Source organism: Nomascus leucogenys, chromosome 4 (genome assembly GCF_006542625.1).
Source record: "Nomascus leucogenys isolate Asia chromosome 4, Asia_NLE_v1, whole genome shotgun sequence".
Classification (NCBI taxonomy): Eukaryota; Metazoa; Chordata; class Mammalia; order Primates; family Hylobatidae; genus Nomascus; species Nomascus leucogenys.
Window position 1 is genome coordinate 88,825,456 of NC_044384.1, and position 10,247 is coordinate 88,835,702.

Sequence of the window (10,247 nt, forward strand, 5' to 3'; positions counted from 1 at the left end):
AAACCAGGGGCTCTGTCTCAGGCGCTTCAAAGAAGAGCCTTTGTCTAAGGCAGCCGAGCCAAGGACCCCGCGGGGGCAGGCGGGCTGGGGCTCTGGGTGATGCCCGACTCACTCCACGACCTCACACGGGCAGCTCCCGCTCCCCAGGCCTCAGGTTCCCAACTGCGAAGTAAAGGGGAACTAGGGCCCTATGTACCTGCTGTGAGCCTTGCATCAGCTCCAGGGAAGGGAGGGTGCTCTCAGGGTGCCCCCTCACTCCTTAGAACCTGCGTTCTGCAGCTTCGAGATAGAGAGCGACCTCAGAACACTCAGCCAAGAAACAGACAGGCCAGGGCATGGCCTCCAGACAGGAGGTCATGGGAGAAGGAGAGTCAGGGCCGCCCGGTGAGAGGACACAGAGGCTCTGCGGGAGAAGGGAGGGACAGTCCTGGCACGGGTGCACACAGAACCTGGCAGGAGGGTCTTCTGATGGCCACCGGGCCTGCACCCCTGCTGTGGGCCCAGAGCCCCATGCACCTGCTTCTTGTCCACCTCCAGAAGGGTGTTGCCTTCTGCATATCCTTGTTGAATGATGTCCCAAGGGAGCCCTGAGATGTCACAACTTCAGGTGACTCCCCTGCCTCCCAAGGACAGTTACAGAGGTGTTTTCACAAAGGACGCCTCACAAAGGCACAGCTTTTAAGGACCTCTAGTGTGAAACTGGAATGTTTCACGCGCTAGAAAAGGCCCGGCAGTTTCTGGAAGGAGAAGAGGACACCCCTCTGACTCCGCCAAGTGGGCTGGCCCTGTGTCGCGCTGGCCCACGCCGCTGCTGAGCCCAGCCGTTGGGCAGCAATCAGCGATGGGTGGCCGTGGGCAGGTTCCCTGGGCTCCTGGGGACTTGTCTTCAGTCTGTGCTTTGCACTGTCCTCCTTCTGCTGGGTCAAACCCTGTGCTCGGGACCATCTGCAGGTCACCTCCTCCCTGAAGCCGTCCACAGCACCAGAGGCTTCACTTGCTCCTTTGTTTTTTCTGAAGGCAGAGAATCTTCTAGTGTATGTGATTTACAATGATTTGTGTCCTGGTCTTATCTGCTACGGCTGACCAGTAGTTTGACACAAGTGGGCTGTGCTCAAATCTCTGAACCACCCAACCCCCCGCCACCACCGCTCGCCCCACATCTTGTCCTGAGCTCAGCATGTCACTGCGTATGGGAAGTGGGGGGCGGAGGGGAGTTCACGGCCAGATCCTCCAGGTCAGGTGCTTTGCACACTAAATCTTACTTGACCTCCAAGCAATTGGGTGATGTAGTGCCCAGGCCACAGATGAGGATCCAGAGAGTCGGAGAGGCAAAGGGTTTCCCCCAGGAACGTGATGGAGCCAGGAATCGGACCCAGACCCTTTGGGTTCCAAGGTCTTCTCATCCCCTCTCAGTCAAGGTCAGCCGGAGGGGAGAATAAATGTGCTGGGGGCTCAGGAGTTCTTGGAGTCAGGGTTGATGATGCCACTGACCTCGCTGGACTTAACATTCATTCAACAAATATTTGTCCCAGACACCAGAAGAGCCAGGGGAAGCTCCACCCCTAGCCCCAGGTGCCTGCCTAGGCACAGGCAATACCGCCGATGAGGTGGGACCCTCTCATGGGGGCGTGGGCTAGAAGGGCAGGCATTGGCCGTAGGCTCTGGCTTGCTGCAGAGGTGCCTTTTGTCTGGTGAGGGGAGCACAGGTGGGGGATGGGGCTGGCCCCAGCCAGGACATTGCCTGTGTCACTCAGCAGCAGACTGACCGGCGCCTGCTGCCTGGCCAGCAATGCTGACCCCTCTGCCTGCCCTAGCCAATATTTGAGGTCAGGAGGCAAGTACAGCATCTGTGGGCAGACCACAGGGCCAATGGGGTTCTCCTCTAGGCCTTCTGCTGCCACTCTGCTTCCTGAAGCCAGGAGGCCCAGCTCAGGAGCTCCGCCAGGGCTCCTGTGGTCCTGCCTGCAGGGGTGAGGCAGCAGGACTCCCTTGTTTAGCCTCTGCTGCATCCTTAGCTGCAGCAGGGAGCCTGCCAGGCAGGTGTGGGGTGGGTATCTCTCGCCGAGGCCCCCTAGGCACTCTTGTGTCAGGGTGGTGCTGTCTGAGATCCTGGAGGCATCTCAAATGGGGACCCTTTCTTAACCACAGACAGGCAGGACAGCGATGTCTTCCTGCATGACAGAAGGGGAAACTGAGGCCCAGAGTGATGCAGCCTGGGACCTCCCAGGACAAGGTCCAAGCTCTTACCTCAGGTATGGAGTTTCCATGATAACCGTGGGTCACTGCAGCCCCACTGTTGGGCCTGGGGTCTGCACTGTCACCAGCATCCCCAGGGACTCGAGGGATGGCACAGCTTTGGGAAGAAATCCTGCCCGCGTCGGGGTCTGCGCCCTGCCCCACTCGGACCATCTCAGCACTAGATATTAGCTAGCTGTGGGCCATCTGGGGGAGTGTCTGAGAGCCGGGCCTTGAAACTTGGCTAGAGTTTGGTCAGCACCACGAGGTCCACCTGCCCACTGGGGCCTCCACGTTCATCTCCCCAGGTGCTGCCTGAACTTGGCTTGTGATTCCAAAACCAGGTGAAGGCGCAAAAGCCATGCCTCTGCCGCGAGGGGCCCGTGGGCCCAGGAACGCTCAGAACTGAGCTTGCTCCAGAGAAGACACGCAGGGCCAGGGAAGCTGGAGGAGCAGTCGCCCACCCCTCGCGGTCCTGGGGGGTATTCCTGAGGGAGGTGCCATCTGCTCAGAGACTGAGGATGAGGAGAGAGGGCACAGCCTGTGGGGACAGGGGAGGAGCCTCTCCCAGTCCCAAGGGTCATCTTCCAGGAAGGCCCAGCCCATCTGAGGAGCTCCATAAGCCCCCGCAATGGGTGGCAGGGCTGGGGCTCTGTGGCAGGGCTTTGAACTCCCAGCCAGCCCCAGGACGGCTGCCTGGCTGTGTTGCTGGCCCTGCTCCTGGCTCTGCCCCCCTGTCCCCGAACTGGATCCAGGCAGACAGGGAAATGTGGATGTCAGCTCTGAACCACCACATTCCTGAGGTCCCCTCCGGGCCCAGAGCTGCACGGCCTCCTCTTTCGCGTTAACCCGAAAAGCCGTGCTGGGGGGTCCTGGCCCCCCCCACTCTGCCGCCTCTGCATTCCCTGCCCCTGCCAGCGAGGCCCAGCCAAGGCTTGCAAGCTCATTCCCAGGGGGCCTGGGGCGGCTGCCGCCTCCCGCAGGCGGAGTATTTTGGGGGCGTCCCCTAAATGAAAACAGGGCAGGAATGCTGGAGGCCACACCGTGTCCCCAAGGCTTGGGTGCGGTGCTTGGAGCTGGCACAGAAGAGAGTAGGGGGAGGGAGGAGGAGAGCGGAGGATGGGAGGAGAGAGGGGCCCGGAAAGCCCAGGAGAGCCAGCTGGATAGGGTGGGACGGCATGGGAAGGAGAGGGAGCCCCGTGAGGGCTGCAGGCCACCAGGGGCCTCGAAAAATCACTCACGGGAACAAGGGTGGAAATCCTGTCTGCCATGATGCTCACTCTTTCTGTGGCCCATTTTCTCATCTGTGAGTTGGGGGATGATGTTCTGAGGTCCCCACAGGGCAGGGCCCTAGTAAGGGCTGACGGGGAGCTAGGCTTGGCCTCCGCCCTGTCCTCAGGAAGGGGCCGTGTGGTGTCCACGTGTGCTGGCCCTGGTGATCCCTTTGGGGTTCAGTTCCCCATCAGTCATGGCACTGGGCCTCCCTGTGGCTGATTTCTTGTGGATCGCGGAATTTCCAGTTTTAAGGGGACCGGTGTGGCACAGCAGGGAGCTCCTTAGCAGCAGCAGGGCACTCCCCAGGCAGGTGTGGGTGGGCGTCTCTTGTGGAGGCCCCCGAGGCACTCCTGAGTCCAGGTGGTGTTGTCTGAGGTCCTGGAGGCAGGTCCTGGCTCAGGCAGAAATCTTGTCCAAAGGGCATCTTGTCAGTTGCCTCCTACCCTGACATCCCCATCTGCTTCCCCACAGTGATAGCCTGGTAACCGGCTGTGCCTCTTTGTCCCTTGTCCTCCCAGGTCCCTACACGGATCAAGATGGGAGCCGCCTCAGGGATCTCTATTCTGCAGCGGAGGAGACTGAGGCACAGACATGGATGGAGGGAATTTGCCAAGGCCCTTTGGCCTTCCAGGCCAGGACTCCAGCCCCAGCCCAGCAGCAGGAAGAGGGTCCCACGCCACCCTTCAACCTTGATAATCCTGCATGCATGGCACATGCCTCGAACTTCCTCTCCCCTGGCCTGGTCCCACCTTAGTGGGCCCGGCAGTGGGGCCTTCCATCCTGCCTCTGTCACTGCCACAAAAGAACATCGTGATGCATCCCGGGCCTCTGTCCTTCAGGCCGTGGGGGACTTCCCTGAGCACAGCCACTCACCACATCCCTGGGTCTGGATCCCACGCAAGGACTGGCCTGGGCCCCTGGACCAGGGTAAGAGGGAGATACAGCAAGGCCCAGAGAGGTTGACCGACTGCCCAGGGTTTCTGGCCAATGGGAAATGGAGCCGTTTTGACACCCAAGTCTGGCCTCTTCCGTCTGCAGCAGGCAGTGTTGGGAAGCAGGCTTGGGCCTCCTCCAGCCACCCCAGCTGCTCCTCTGAGCCCCTGAGATGGGCACCAGAGCCAGGCCTCTCCCACGGCAACAGGAGGGTACAGAGAAGGAGCCTTTGTCCAGCCCTGGAGAAGGCCCCGCTGGGCAGGGGCAGCTAGTGGACCGGCCCGGGGTGGGCCCCACACAATGGAACGTTGTGCCGCCTGTCCGGGGCGATCACCATGCTTGCCCATCAGGGCCCTGTCGCGGGGACACACAGCTCATGGGTGCAGACACACAGTGGCTGCCCAGGAGCCAGGCCCTCCAGTCTGAGAACACAATGGCCATGAGTCACCAGCACGGCACGGGGCCCTGGGCATGGGGAACCGGCAGGAAAGGGCCGACGTGAGCGCCAGGGGCACCACCAAGACAGCCAGGCTTGGGAGGGTGAGGCCAGCCTGGCCCAGCCCTGCACAGCCGTAGCCTTGACACGCGCCTCTCCTTCCTGAGTGTTGGTTTTGCATTCCCACAGCGGGGCCAAAGCCCCCTCTGCCACGCCTGCCAAACTGTGGGAGAGATGATAGGAAATCAAGGAAGAAAAGGCTCATGGGAAAGAAAGTGTGCAAATAAGGCTTCAGAAAGGTAATGGGAAGCTATGCCTTGGTCTAAGAAGCCCATTCAGAACCTGCACACCACGGCTGTGGCCCCCAAACGCCCCTCGGATGGGGGAGAGCTGGACCAGGCCTCACATGCCAGGCAGCAGTCCAGGGGTCTCCCCACCGCAGACCACACCAAGACCCCAGGCGCCCTCTGGTCTCTCCACCACAGACCACACTGTGACCCCGGGTGCCCACTGGTCTCTCCACCGCAGACCACACTGTGACCCTGGGCACCTGCTCCCCACTTGGAGCTGGTTTCTCCGAAACTGAAATGAGGGAGCTCAAGACTCCCAGGCCCTTCCTTCTGCCTCCCTGGACACCAGAGGTGGCTGCCGTTGGGCGCTGAGGACCCCTGACACAGAGAGGCCCCAACATGGGCCGAGAGGGGGCCTGAGCAGTGCAGGCCGCAGTGCCCTCCCTGCCCTGGCAGCACGCAGGGACCCCAAACCTCCAGCGTGAAATCACTAAAATAGCCAGCGGCAGCTTTCCCACAGGCCTCCCGTGTGGTATTTTTAGCCCTGGAGCCGGAGGCTTGGCTTGTTAAGAATAGCCTGGGGCAGTGGGAACGTGCTTCGGCTGCAGGCGGGCTGCGGACTCCCATGCACCGGTCAGTGGGTGCTCCAAGGGCCGAGAGGCGTCCACAAGCCATAGGCTTCCCTGCAGGGACAGGGGCAGGTCTCACTTGCAAAATCAAAAAGGCACAATCCAATGCATCAGGCTTCTGTGACCACAGTCAAGAAAGAGGGTGGCTGTCCTCACAGAGAACCCCCGTGGCCGAGCCTCCCAGGGGCTGGCAGGCTGGATTTGGACTTCCACCTTGACCTCTGTAACCCCAGCCTGACATTCTCAGCGGGTGATGAGGGTGAGCTTCCAGGGTCAGGCTGGGTGAGTGCTTCCAGCCCCAGGGGTGGGGGTGCCATTCCCAGGTCACCCAGCCAGGACCTCATGCACCTGGGTCAGCTCCTGCACCCTGGAGTGTCTGATAATTCTTCCCCAAGGACATGCTCCACCACTGCATAGGTCAGAAAGGGGCCTGGAGTTTTGTTGGAGGAGCCCTTGGTCCCTCAACACCCCAGCCAAGGAGGAGCCCCCCAGCCCCTCATACATGCTCCTTGGAGATTTGGTCCAGGCCCCAGGGATGGAGTGAAGCTGTCCCACCGTCATCCCAGGCACATCTGGGGCAAGAGGCCCATCCCTAGTTGGCCCTGTTCCACCGAATGGGCTGTTGTCCAAAGCTGCAGTCTCTGCAGGGCAGAGTGGTAAGGCTGGCAGGACTGCCGACGCTTGGGATCCGGGACATACACAGCCTATAGTCAGTGCTGTGAAGACAAAGAACTTGAAAAGTCAAGGGCTTCCAAGAGTGACAGGGGCCGCCTTTCATCCAGTTCTTCTTGACTCTGAAACCTCCTATGGCTCCCCAGTACCCGTGGCAGCTAGAAATACAATTCACCGATGAATCCTTGTTTCCTTCCAGATACAAACTCATCTGGAAGCATTAAAACAATGGAAGCAGGTGAGAGCAGAGAGATCCCGAGTGCAGGTGAGGTGGGGTCCCTGAGGCGGGCTCAAAAGCTGTTTCCCAAGGCAGGGGGGCCCCTGTGTGCCCTCTGAGAGCACAGCCTGCAGACAGAGTCCAGACGTCTCGGGCAGGCCTTTGAGGCCTTCGTGTCAAAGCCCAGTTCTACCACTTCCTACGGTTATACCTTCGGCCCAGTGGGAGTCGCTGGTCCCCAGTTGACCGTGTCATTGGGAAAGTCCAGTGGTAGACCCCAGCACAGCAGGTGCTCAGCAGTGCAGCAGTATCATTGCTTAGCCCCACCTCCCTTTCCAAACTCCGCATCCCTCCTCAGGCTCAGATCAAGGGCCTCCCCCTGCCCCTCCACCTCCCCTCTCCTCACTTACCCCTGTGACTCTGCCCAAGCAAGACCTCCCCCTGGAATTCATTCATTTATCAACTCATCATGCAGCCAGCCAGCCATCGTTTCTTTTTTATCCACGTTTTCTGAGGGCCTGCTGTGCACCAGCTGCTGGAGACATGAAGACTTGGAAGACCCCAGGCCTTGACCTCCAAGAGTCCCCAGTTTGATGGAAGAAACAAACAAGGAGACTGCAAAACACACCCTGTGATGGGGAGGGTTGAGGTGAGCAGTGGGAGAGGCGAGCTGGCAGGGCTCAGTGGCGAGGGTGAAGGTGTGGGAGCAGGGACACAGCATGAAGGAGGAGACGGCCAGGTTGAGCTTTGCAGGCTCCACGGGGAGGATAAAGAGCTGACACCTGGAACATGCTCGGAGCACAGCAGGTGCTCGGTCAGTGCAGCCAGGACCATCCTGTCCTGCATCCCCAGCATGAACTTGGACTTTCTGGAAGGATCTTGCTTATCCCAGCATCCACACATTCTTGACCAGACCTGGTCAACATTTGCTTAGTAAGTGAATCAATGAATAGTTTGCTCCAAAAGGCTCCTTGGTAATGGAGTTAGCCCATGGGAAGCTGTGGGGCGAGGGAGGAGAGAGATGATTCTGACCTCCCAAGGCACTGGGCTGTGGTCTCCTGCTCTGCCTGGAGCCAGCCCTGGGCCCTTGGCATGAAGACCCGGTGGATATGCCAGCCCATTGTTCTGTACCTTCCTCCTCTGTTGAGGCCTCTGCCAGCCTCCTCTCACCCATTCCTGCACATGCCACACCAATCTGTGTGGCGCGCCCACTCCAGCCAGGCCCTGGTCTATCAGCAAACTCAGCAGGCAGAACCCCTGCCCCATGATGCTGCTTCAGTGTGGTGAGACAGGCAAGGAGATCGGGAGCGAGAGGGCGGTGGGGTCTGCTAGAAGTGGCAAGTGATGCGGAGTGGACCGGGGGCATTTGGAGCACAGTGGACAGGGATTATGGAGGTACAGGGCAAGGCAGCCCAGGAGGAGGGAGCGGCCAGTGCAAAGGCCCCAAGGCAGGAGAGCGCAGAGGCCTGTGGGGTGGAGCAGAGGGAACTGGGATGATGGGCAGATGGGGTTGGACCTCATCGACCACTGGAAGGATTTTGATTTTCCTCGAAGACAAGAACTAGTGGGAAGCTTGGTCTCACATTTTCCCAGGAACCGCCTGGCTGCTGGGGTGAGAAGAGACTGGAGAGAGACCACAATGGAAGCCAAGAGGCCGACGAGGAGCCGGGGTAGTCCTCCGGGGAGACATGATGTGGCTTCAGCCCCAGTGGTGCTGGTGGGGTAGAGCCAGCAGGGTTCCGAACTGAGTGGATGTGAAATGAGGGAAAGAGGGATGCTGTGGTCGGCAGAATCATGCCTCCCACAAAGATGCCCCATCCTAACCCGTCACCCTTGACAGTGTGACCTCCACCACAAAGGGGACTTTGCAGGCATGAAGGTTAAGGACGCTGAGATGCGGAGATGGCTCTGGACTGTCTGGTGGGCCCACCGTCATCACAAGGGTGCTTATAAGTGGAGGAGGAGGCGGGGGGAGCCAAGCAGATGTGAGGACAGAAGCAGAGGTCAGAGGGACGTGCTGTTGGCTTGAGATGGAGGAGGACCTGTGAGCCAAGGAGCATGGGCAGCCTCTGGAAGCCGGAAAGGGCAAGGGCTCTTCTCGGAGCCTCCAGCAGAACCCAGCCCCGCTGCCACCTCGACTGCAGCCCAGTGAGATGGTGTCCGATTCCCGACCTCCAGAACCGTGAGATAACACGTGTATTGTTTTAAGCCACTGCAATTGTGGTATTTGTCACAGCAGCCATAGGAAACTGTAGGGGGGTTAAAGATGACCTGCTGACCTCTGAGCTCACACTGAAGCCTCCTGGAACGCTGTGGGTTGTGAGCGGGGATGAGAATGCAGCATGGAGATGAAAGACTCATCCACCTGGGAAGGCCCACTGGCATCGCAATTTCAGGGCAGATTCCCAGGCTGAAAAAAGAGAAAGCGGCTGGGGTGGCACTGAATGCCCATGTCAAAGAAATGGCACCCAAGCCGTCCGTCAGTCCCTCACCTGCCACACAGACAGCACCTTGGACCCAGCAAGATGTCACTCACCACATTGTTGCTGTCCGCAGGCATCGCCTTGCTTTTGCAGCTCTGTGTGAGATTTGTCAGCTTGGTTTGGTTCTGGGGCTGTATTAGAGCTGTCAGCCTAGGAGCCTACCCTAGTTTTGTGTCTGCACTATTTCCAAAGCATTGGAATAAAAGGCATTTTAACCAACACCAGGAACCCATGGGAATCTTTTCAAAGGATCTGCATCAGATCAGCCTAAGGAACACTGTTGTCGGTGATGAAATCTGTTGAGGATTCGAAGCTGGCGTGTGGTGCACGCAAATTTCCTTTTTTTTTTTTTTTTAATCAATGATTAGATGATTCCTTAGAGCAGTTTTAGGTTCACTGCAAAACTGAACAGGAAGTGCAGAGTTCCCATACCCACCTTCCCAAACACACACAGTTTCCTCCGTGACTAACATCTTGCATCTTGTGGTACATTTGTTACAATTGAGGAACCAATATTGACCCATTATTATAAAGTCAGTAGTTGACATAAGCAGTCACTGTTGGTGTGGTGATTCTGTGGCTTTGGATAAATGTATAATGACATATATCCACCATTACAGTATCACGCAGAATAGCTTCACTGCCCCCAATGTCCTCCATCCTCCATCCACTCACTCCTTACCTCCCCCAGACCCTGGCAACCACTGATCCTTTCCTGTCTCCACAGTTTTGCCTTTTCCATATGTCACAGGGTTGGAATCACACAGCTTGTAGCCTTTTCAGATCGGCTTCTTTCACTGAGTAATGTGCAGTTAATTACTCTTCCTGTCTTTCAGCGACTTAAGAGCTCATTTCTCTTTAGCACTGAATAATAATATTCCGCTGTCTGGACGTACCGCAGTTTATTTATCATTCACTTCGTGAAGGGCAACTGGGTTGCTTCCAAGTTTGGGCAGTTATGAAGAAAGCGACGAAAACATGCCAAAAACCTGGCTCACGCATTGTGTTCGTGGCGTGTGGAGGGGGCACTTCAACCATCAGAGGAAGTTTGGAAAGAGGCGGAGTTCGGTGGCCTTG

General features: G+C 58.3%; 1 long non-coding RNA gene across 1 annotated transcript; it reads left to right on the top strand.

The window, feature by feature from the left end:
• Positions 1-1,669: 1,669 nt before the first annotated feature.
• On the top strand, positions 1,670-9,723 carry LOC115834708. The gene is made up of 5 exons (XR_004029588.1): positions 1,670-2,047; positions 2,149-2,252; positions 4,029-4,437; positions 6,670-7,620; positions 8,281-9,723. It is a non-coding gene; the product is annotated as an uncharacterized LOC115834708 (long non-coding RNA).
• Positions 9,724-10,247: the final 524 nt, after the last annotated feature.